This window comes from Mercenaria mercenaria, chromosome 1 (assembly GCF_021730395.1).
Source record: "Mercenaria mercenaria strain notata chromosome 1, MADL_Memer_1, whole genome shotgun sequence".
In the NCBI taxonomy this organism is placed as follows: Eukaryota; Metazoa; Mollusca; class Bivalvia; order Venerida; family Veneridae; genus Mercenaria; species Mercenaria mercenaria.
Window position 1 is genome coordinate 47,093,604 of NC_069361.1, and position 8,238 is coordinate 47,101,841.

At 33.1% G+C, this 8,238-nt stretch overlaps 1 long non-coding RNA gene across 1 annotated transcript; it reads right to left on the reverse strand.

Annotated features, from left to right (window-relative positions):
* Positions 1 to 507: 507 nt before the first annotated feature.
* On the reverse strand, positions 508 to 4,250 carry LOC128557909 (uncharacterized). Its single transcript, XR_008371501.1, has 3 exons — positions 4,108 to 4,250; positions 3,034 to 3,154; positions 508 to 2,668 (listed from the first exon to the last, which is right to left on the reverse strand). It is a non-coding gene; the product is annotated as an uncharacterized LOC128557909 (long non-coding RNA).
* Between the last annotated feature and the right edge of the window lie 3,988 nt (positions 4,251 to 8,238).

Sequence of the window (8,238 nt, forward strand, 5' to 3'; positions counted from 1 at the left end):
TTTTAAAGAAAACTCCTGTTAAAATTTTTTGCTGTTATATTCATTTTAAAAAAAACAATTGTTGTTGTCAATGTTTTTAATCCAGTCTTGAAATTTGCTCACTGCAGTACAGTAGGCTACTGTATTGTTATTATTAGAAATAAATTTATGAAGTGATACCATTTAGTTATTTTGTTTATTTAATTAGTTTATACAGACTAAGCAGACTTATCTGCAGTGACCAGTCGTTCAGTTCCTGTTGACAGTGTTGTACACAAGATTAAGTGCTTGTTTAATCAACTGGTGAATATTGCCATTATTGGCAAGAAAAATATGACTCGTACTGCTTTGTCTCCTATGAATAACAACAAAATGATGAGCTTCCCAGAAAATAAACTTTATTAAATGTATAGAATAACTCCATGATTGATATGAAACCATCTCAAAGAAGGGTAATCATTGAATTAATTTTCGAATCGAGAGACGTCCGCCATTTTGTTTCTAATGTAAACTGAAAATGGCCTTACGCAACGGCCAATCAAAATCGATATTCACTTTCCGTATATACCGTCAGTGTAGAGGGGCCCGCTGAAGGGGAAATTCGCTCACGGGGTATACGGTTTTATATAACGTGCATGTTAACCAATGAAAATCCGAGAAATTCATTTGCAGTATTATAAAGATGTAGCTATTTTGGTAAAGGCATATCATTTAGAAATTACACAGATGAAATTCCGTAACTAATGATAGAGCCACGTATAGTAGATAGTCTACTTCACAAACCTTATAAAAGAGGTATAATTCATGCAGATACGGAGATTTCTTTATAGTTATTCCCCTTGGGCGGTTACACTAGTAAATCACTGGAAAAATATCATTGATTCTGACAAGAAAAAAATGAACACTTTCATTAAGACACGGTAATATTAACGTACAATAATATATACGTCAACATTTTATTTAGCGCCATACATGCGCCGAGAAATAGTGCTGCCACATTTGATCTACTATTTTATACAAAAGACTTTTCAAAATCGAAATAATATCACAGAACATTCGCTCTGAATCGATAATTCGGTGGAATAGACTAACTTACTAGTTGTACCGAAAAAGGCCTAGAAGAACTGAAATAATATATAACAGGACCACGGTTTACTATTTCGCAAAATACAAGTCAGTTATATGCCCCCTGGAATCCTCCATCGTGCTGTGTTATTCCGCAGACGTATAACCTCTTTGTATTGTTGAAATACAACAAAACATGGTTCTGCAATATATAACCTCTTAAATACAATATAGTTCTAGCATAAAATACGAATATGTGGTATATGACGTACACTTATTAGCAATAACACTACTTCTAACACAAAACGTTATTATGAATACATAAAGTCCATTTCTAAAATTTGGCACAAATTGTGATAATTATCTAGTGAATGTCATCAATAAAGTTAATAAAAATATCTAAGCCATCTTATATCTTGTCTCATTTTAAAACCATGTCCATTTTTAAAAAGGCACCAAAACACACAAATGTTTCGAATATTCTAGACAAATTAATTTTATTTAATGTTAGTTCTTCACGTTTAAATAAATGAAATTTGTTCTACAATTTCAACGTCATTTTTGCGAATAGACATTTTCTACAATACATTTCACTCATGGTTAATAAACATAAAGTCTGTTATATGGTCAAATAAAATGGATAGGCCCGTGGGCTAAATTTTGAGATATTTATCCATGATTCAAGAGATCCGAAAATTTCAAGCTGATTTTCAGACTTTTTTTTAAAGTATTTCACACGGTAACGTTGTTGTTTTTTTGTTGTCTTTTTTTGTTATATTTAAATTTAGAAACCATTTTTTTGTAAATGAACACACGAACAGCCTTTAATTTGTATGGCGGTTCCAGGCTTTAGCACCTTAGCACACAAAAAAAAACAAATCATAAAACGTACAATAACAATAACACAAAAATTCATTGTTATAAAGCTAAAATCAAAATTAAACTTTTTGAGCACAGTTTTGAGGAATTTAAGTACGTACACTTTTATGTCAGTTTAATAAAATTTCGCTCTTTCGGTTATTTTTATGGAAATTTCTGTATACTCATACTGCGATGTTAAAAGTATATATTGCACATTAGAAAATAACAAAAGAAGTAAAATCTCGCAATAAATACTTGCCAAACATACGCAAATTGTTCATTGACGAGTAATATTTTCATCTTAACGCTGTCAAAATGCAGCCGTTCATGCCATAATAATAAGCTCGCATGTTAGTTTGAAACAAAATGTTTTCGATATCTCAAACTGACATTATAAAAAGTGTGAGCAATTCTTATTTTGCGATCATTTCAAAGATAAATAAAGTTCTATGATTGCACTATTCTACTTTGCTGTAATTCTGACGTAAAAAAATCTTTAAAACTGTGTGTGAATTTTGAAAAGTGTTGAATAAGTAATTCAAAATAATTATATTGACAAAAACCTAAGGGTGCGAATGTTGAGCTGAACTGAAATGATCAGCGTGTAAAGTATGTTTCTTGTATCCCTATATCAGTACATAACCACCATCCTTACACACACATCTATCGGCGACATTTGCATATGCAAACAACGATACAGAGGAAAATCACAAGTAAAAGACCAAGCACCTCTACCACCACAGGATTCGCACGAGGACCAAGCCTGAAGATATAAGAAAACCCTATTTAAAATGTACGATCAGGCCGTTACACACTCAAAAATAATTATCCCAAGAGTATGTTGAAAAGTGTGAACTTCTTTCAAAGCGTTTACTAAAGTGACCTGTCTTATCAGCTCACTGAATATAATTACTACTTTAAATACATCCATGTTTAAGAAGTTGCTTTTGAATAATGAATCGAGTTAACATGTGGATTGAACTAATTTAATCAATTTTTATATCGATTTTCACCTTTCATTCGTCTACCTTGCATAAGTCGGATTTAATTTATAGTCAAGTCAATGTAGGTTGTTAACATTTATCCATCATAATTGCACGTGTTGCATTAGAATTGAATAAATTTTACATTTGACTGATTAGCCCGTCATTGCTTCCTCTACTCCCTACACTCCCTCCACTCCTGATTCTGCTCGACTTCCGACCACCCGACCCTCCACGACCACCTCCGCGGCTTTCAACTTGATAATCTAAAATAGAAATAGATTAACAATTTTGGACGTCATTGATCCCAAACACTCTTATTAAAAATACAATAATATTTTAACACAAAAATGGGACCATTGACTTCTAATAGCTTGTTGCTCGCAACTACGGTGTTCAAAACTCCGTAGGAATCGAATACTGAAATAGTAGGGGCCATACTGCAGCTTTGTAGTAATCCTTTGATGTGGGATCCGTAAATATTGTAGAAGGTAGTTCAGTACTTTTGGATCAATTTTTTTCTACTGTAGAATTTGATTTAACCCTGATTTTTCAAAACTTTAGAATATTCTTAGAAAATTCAGCAAATAAAAAAGGTAGGGTCGTGTGCTTGATATTTTTCCTATCTTTGTACATTCTATATTTTTGACAGATAAACAATGTAATATTACTCTTACTTCAAGTAACACCCTGCAAAGGAACAACCACAATTACAACAGAATCTAGACATTAAATATTAAACGAGTCTTTATTCATCTATTGTGTAAATCTTCTTCCTAGGGCAGATGAAATGGTCTACTGCTATGGAACCAGGAGTCGTGTATTCGATCCCCAGTTCATCCAACTAAAATAACTAACATTAGGATAGGGGTCTCATGTATGGGTGATTTACATCTGGCACACAAAAGAACCAGTGAATGTTCTGCAATAAGAACGTCTTCTATATTTTGTACTATCCTCCCATTAACATCTCTAACAGTCGTCTGAACGAGCCGCCTATGCGGTTTAACGACAGAGACTATAAACAAACTTACAAACAAACAAACAATTCTTCTTCATCAATTAAATATCGATGAACAAATTTTTGTTCTACCTTTTACATTCCATCATATATATGTAATTCGATACAACCAAGCTTTCACACTAATTTATTTAAGATTGTTCTTAAATATTAAAAACGATTTAAAATTAACGTGTGTATTTATTATATTTCACATACCTTGAAGTAATAAAGCCAATACTGATATAAAAACAAACACGTATATCAAACCAAATCTTAATCCCATCTCTGATAAACTTTCATGCAGCCCAAAAATTATTTGCGCTGCATTTTCTTTTATTTATAAAACATTTACTATTATGAAATACCTTTGACAAGTTAAGACATGCCCTGTTAACCGTGTTTACATTTTGAAATCGGGTTATATACGTATGAAATACAAACAGATCTATACAAAAGTTTAAAAATCGATGTTGCTGAAACCTTACAGTGTACATACGTTTTATATCAGGATATAATGGAGTGTTAAACTTGACAAATATCTACAGATTAAACTTGATAAATTGATTTTATCCTGTAGTCATTAACCCTTAGCCTGCCGGTGGCAAATGATTCTGCCTTTGAGACCAGTGCAGACCAAGATCAGCCTGCACATCCGTGCAGTCTGATCATGGTCTGCACTGTTCACTATTCAGTCAGTATCTTTTTTGGCAAGCACCCTTCTTAACAGTTGATGGTACTGTCCAAATTGAAAGATGGACAAGTTTATTATAGAAATATAGCGAGGTAAGGGTTAATAATGGTATAATTCAATATTACTGGTTGCACATTTGTTATCAAATTTCTGTTTGTTAGTATACAAATTTAAATCTATATATAATATGGAGGTAGTATTTAGTGCCTACTACATGCCCATTTCATTTAATCCAATATCCAATTTGTGTGGGAATAGGGATGGTTTTTCAACGCTGTCCTGAATTTTGCATTACTTGCAATTTTGCCTTGTGCCTTAGACAAGCCTGCTGTCGCTGCGTGGCTGCTTTTTAATTTTCTGACATTTGCAGCCACCGCGACAAGCCAAAAGATGTCAAAAACCTATGGGATGTTCCGAGCAAAATTTGCTCGCTACTCAAAAAGATGAATGAAAATAGTTAAACACCATGAAATATATAGCATGTCCACATAGAATGGACCATTTTCTCGCGATCTGCACCAATTATATTCTTAAATTACACAGTGTTACCTTATACCGGCCAAAAATCCCCAACTACATCGCAATATTGACCTTGTTTTTTCAGCCATGGTATTTTATGATGCGTTGTTTTGATCCTTATCCTTAGCAGGGACGACATGGGCGTATTTATTGAAACTCTCAAACCCGGAGGAGCTTACACCCGTGGTGTCCTTGGAAGATATCACACGTTTAAGGTAATTCTGCACGTTTGAATCGAAACTTTTCCTACAATGTAGAATTTGATTAAACTCTATTTTTTCTAAACTTCAGACTATACTAAGAAAATTCAGCAAATAAGAAAGATAGGGTCGTGTGCTTGATTTTTTTGCGAGACTGGTTTGAAAAATTTGGACCGCACGCAATTTTTCATAATGGGAGTCTATGGGAAAATCACAACTTTCATAACATTTTCGGAAATAAAAAATGTTCTACAATGTAGATTTCAATGAAACTTCTCACAGTTGTAAATAAACATATGACCGATAAGGTGGTAAATAAAATGTATAGGTCCATTGCTTATTGTTGAGATATTTGACCACGATTAAAGTAAACCGCACATTTTTCGCTTATATCAAGACATTATTTTGAATAATTTAATTTGTCAGATTTTTTTAACATCATGTTTTAACTTTAGAAAGATAGTAACAATGCCAGAGTAATAAATTTACTCACTGGTGGGCATTAATTTATAAAATGATTTTCACGTCCGTACGCCGAAACCAGGCTTTTCTGGTCCTTCGGGATCATTGATTTCAACTCATTTAGATTTGAAGATTGAATACTGCTTAAGCCGTAGCTAGGGGGCGTGGGCATTGTTGCATTTTCCATTACTGCTCATGAACAGACTCAATCAAACCGAGTCTGCAATTTTCACTGTTTGCCTTGTTCTCGGTGCTTCCGAGGGATCTACTTTCTAGATTTTATTTACTCTACATTTTCCGGATAAATGACGTTACGCCATCACTTCCGGTTTACCAAACGTGCAGAACTACCTTAACTACCTTAACGAAGATGTATCTGGACGAGTACCTGACTGAAAAAAAAACTTAAAAAATAAGCAAGTGGGCGTTTTTAATATGGTTTTTCAACTGATCACGTATTGCATTAAATAATGAGAGACAGATTTTTTATTCACTTTTCATTTTTCTTAAAATTCTTAAGAGAACCAAAACTATGGTCAACTGATACGAAATGTTCTACTAAGAATATGAGTGATCATGCATGTTTCGAAGTTATCTCAGTTTTGTCTGCAGACCAAACTCTGGAAACAAGCCTATTGACCTTTGACCTCTAAATGTAGCCTTGACCTTTGAGATAGGGCCTGGGTGTTGCGCATGACATATCATATTACTATGGGGGACATTTTTGCCAAGTAATATCAAAATCCCTATATGGATTGTTGAGTAACAACGTGATGCAAATACTAATTACTTATTGAATAATTTAAAGATCAGGTAATGAATAAACAGTTGTCTCAAAGGTTCTTAACCCTTACCATGCTGAATTTCTATAATGAACTGGTCCATCTTCCAATTTGGGCAGTACCATTTATCATTTGAAGGGGTGTTTACTAAAAATTTACTGACTGAATAGCGAACAGTGCAGACCATGATCAGACTGCACGGATGTGCAGGCTGATCTTGGTCTGCACTGGTCGCAAAGGCAGAATCACTTGCCGCCAGCAAGCTAAGGGTTAAGCATTACGATACCTTTACATCCTAAATGCAAGAAAACTGAAAGAATGGTTATGTAACCAAATATTTATTTGTTTAATAAGTCCAAAACCAGTCGCTTTGAAATGTTCTCTCTGCTTAAGTCAAGTAGTATTATTTTGAAATATGTAACATAAATCATTGATTACCGAGTTTCCAGTTTGAGATTTGGCTATTTTTGAACATTTAGCACGGGAAGTATTTACATGTACACAAATATATAAATATATATTGCTAATAAATAAATGGCGTTTATGTGTAATAGGTAAATAGTAAACGATATAAAGATCTCAATCAGATCGCTTACGTGATGTTTATTAGTACGGATGAAAAAGTATGGAAACGCTTTTATATGTTTACGATTAATGAAAATAGTTTTTTTACAATAAAGTGAATACGTTAGTTTTAACGATGCATATATTTCTTTGCTGATAATTGACTGATCAACCGAAAATCATAAATACATTTTTGAATGATGCAACATCTTTTCTAACGTATATGAAATCAACAGTTTCTTAAAACATCAATTAAAGTATAAGTACGCGGTTTATTCTAGTTCAGCCCAACTATTTGTATGATTATTCTAAAGTTTTAGCTTTGTAAACGGCGAACCAACAGTAATAATAACATAAAATAAATAAAATAATAGCATAACCAATGAACGATTACTGTTCTAACATAAATCAGTCTTGTAACGTGTCTCCAGGCGTCTGGTCTCCATTCTGGATGGGAATATCTGACTCGAAGGTACCTGTGTAAGCGGTAAGAGGCTCTTCACAGTTACCGCTTAAACAGTTACCCGAGAGCCAATAATTTGTGATACGACAACAACCTAATGTTACGTTTAATTTGCAAATTTCGACAATACATGTACCTTACCTTTGCCAAGGAACAGAAAAGAAAAAAAATCTAAACAATAATGATATGAATGTAAAATACAAATGATACTTAAAGGCACGTATGCCACTCTTTTGTCAAAAGATCCACTTCCGTAGCATTTGGACATCTATTTGCTGAATTGATAGACATTCTTAATTTCCGAGTATATCAACGCAATATATACATATATTACAGATAAAGTCGTTATGTGCTCATAGAAAGCTTTGCTTATTTATTATGTATATATTATCATAAAACTGTTGTTTCGAGGCTCCACGTACATCAAAAAGACAGACGAAAGGGCTACTAAGCACTACTAATATCAAACAAAGACATTACTTTCATTGAAATTTTATTCCAAGAAAACTTAACAAAGTTCAGATTACATGTTAAAACAGATATTGATTGCATTGTTGAAATATTGAAAAATGACATATTAAACGAAAAACATAATGATTGTAAAGTTACAACAATGAAATTAACATATGAATCATAGTTTTAAGACTATGTACAGTGAAATTTCTA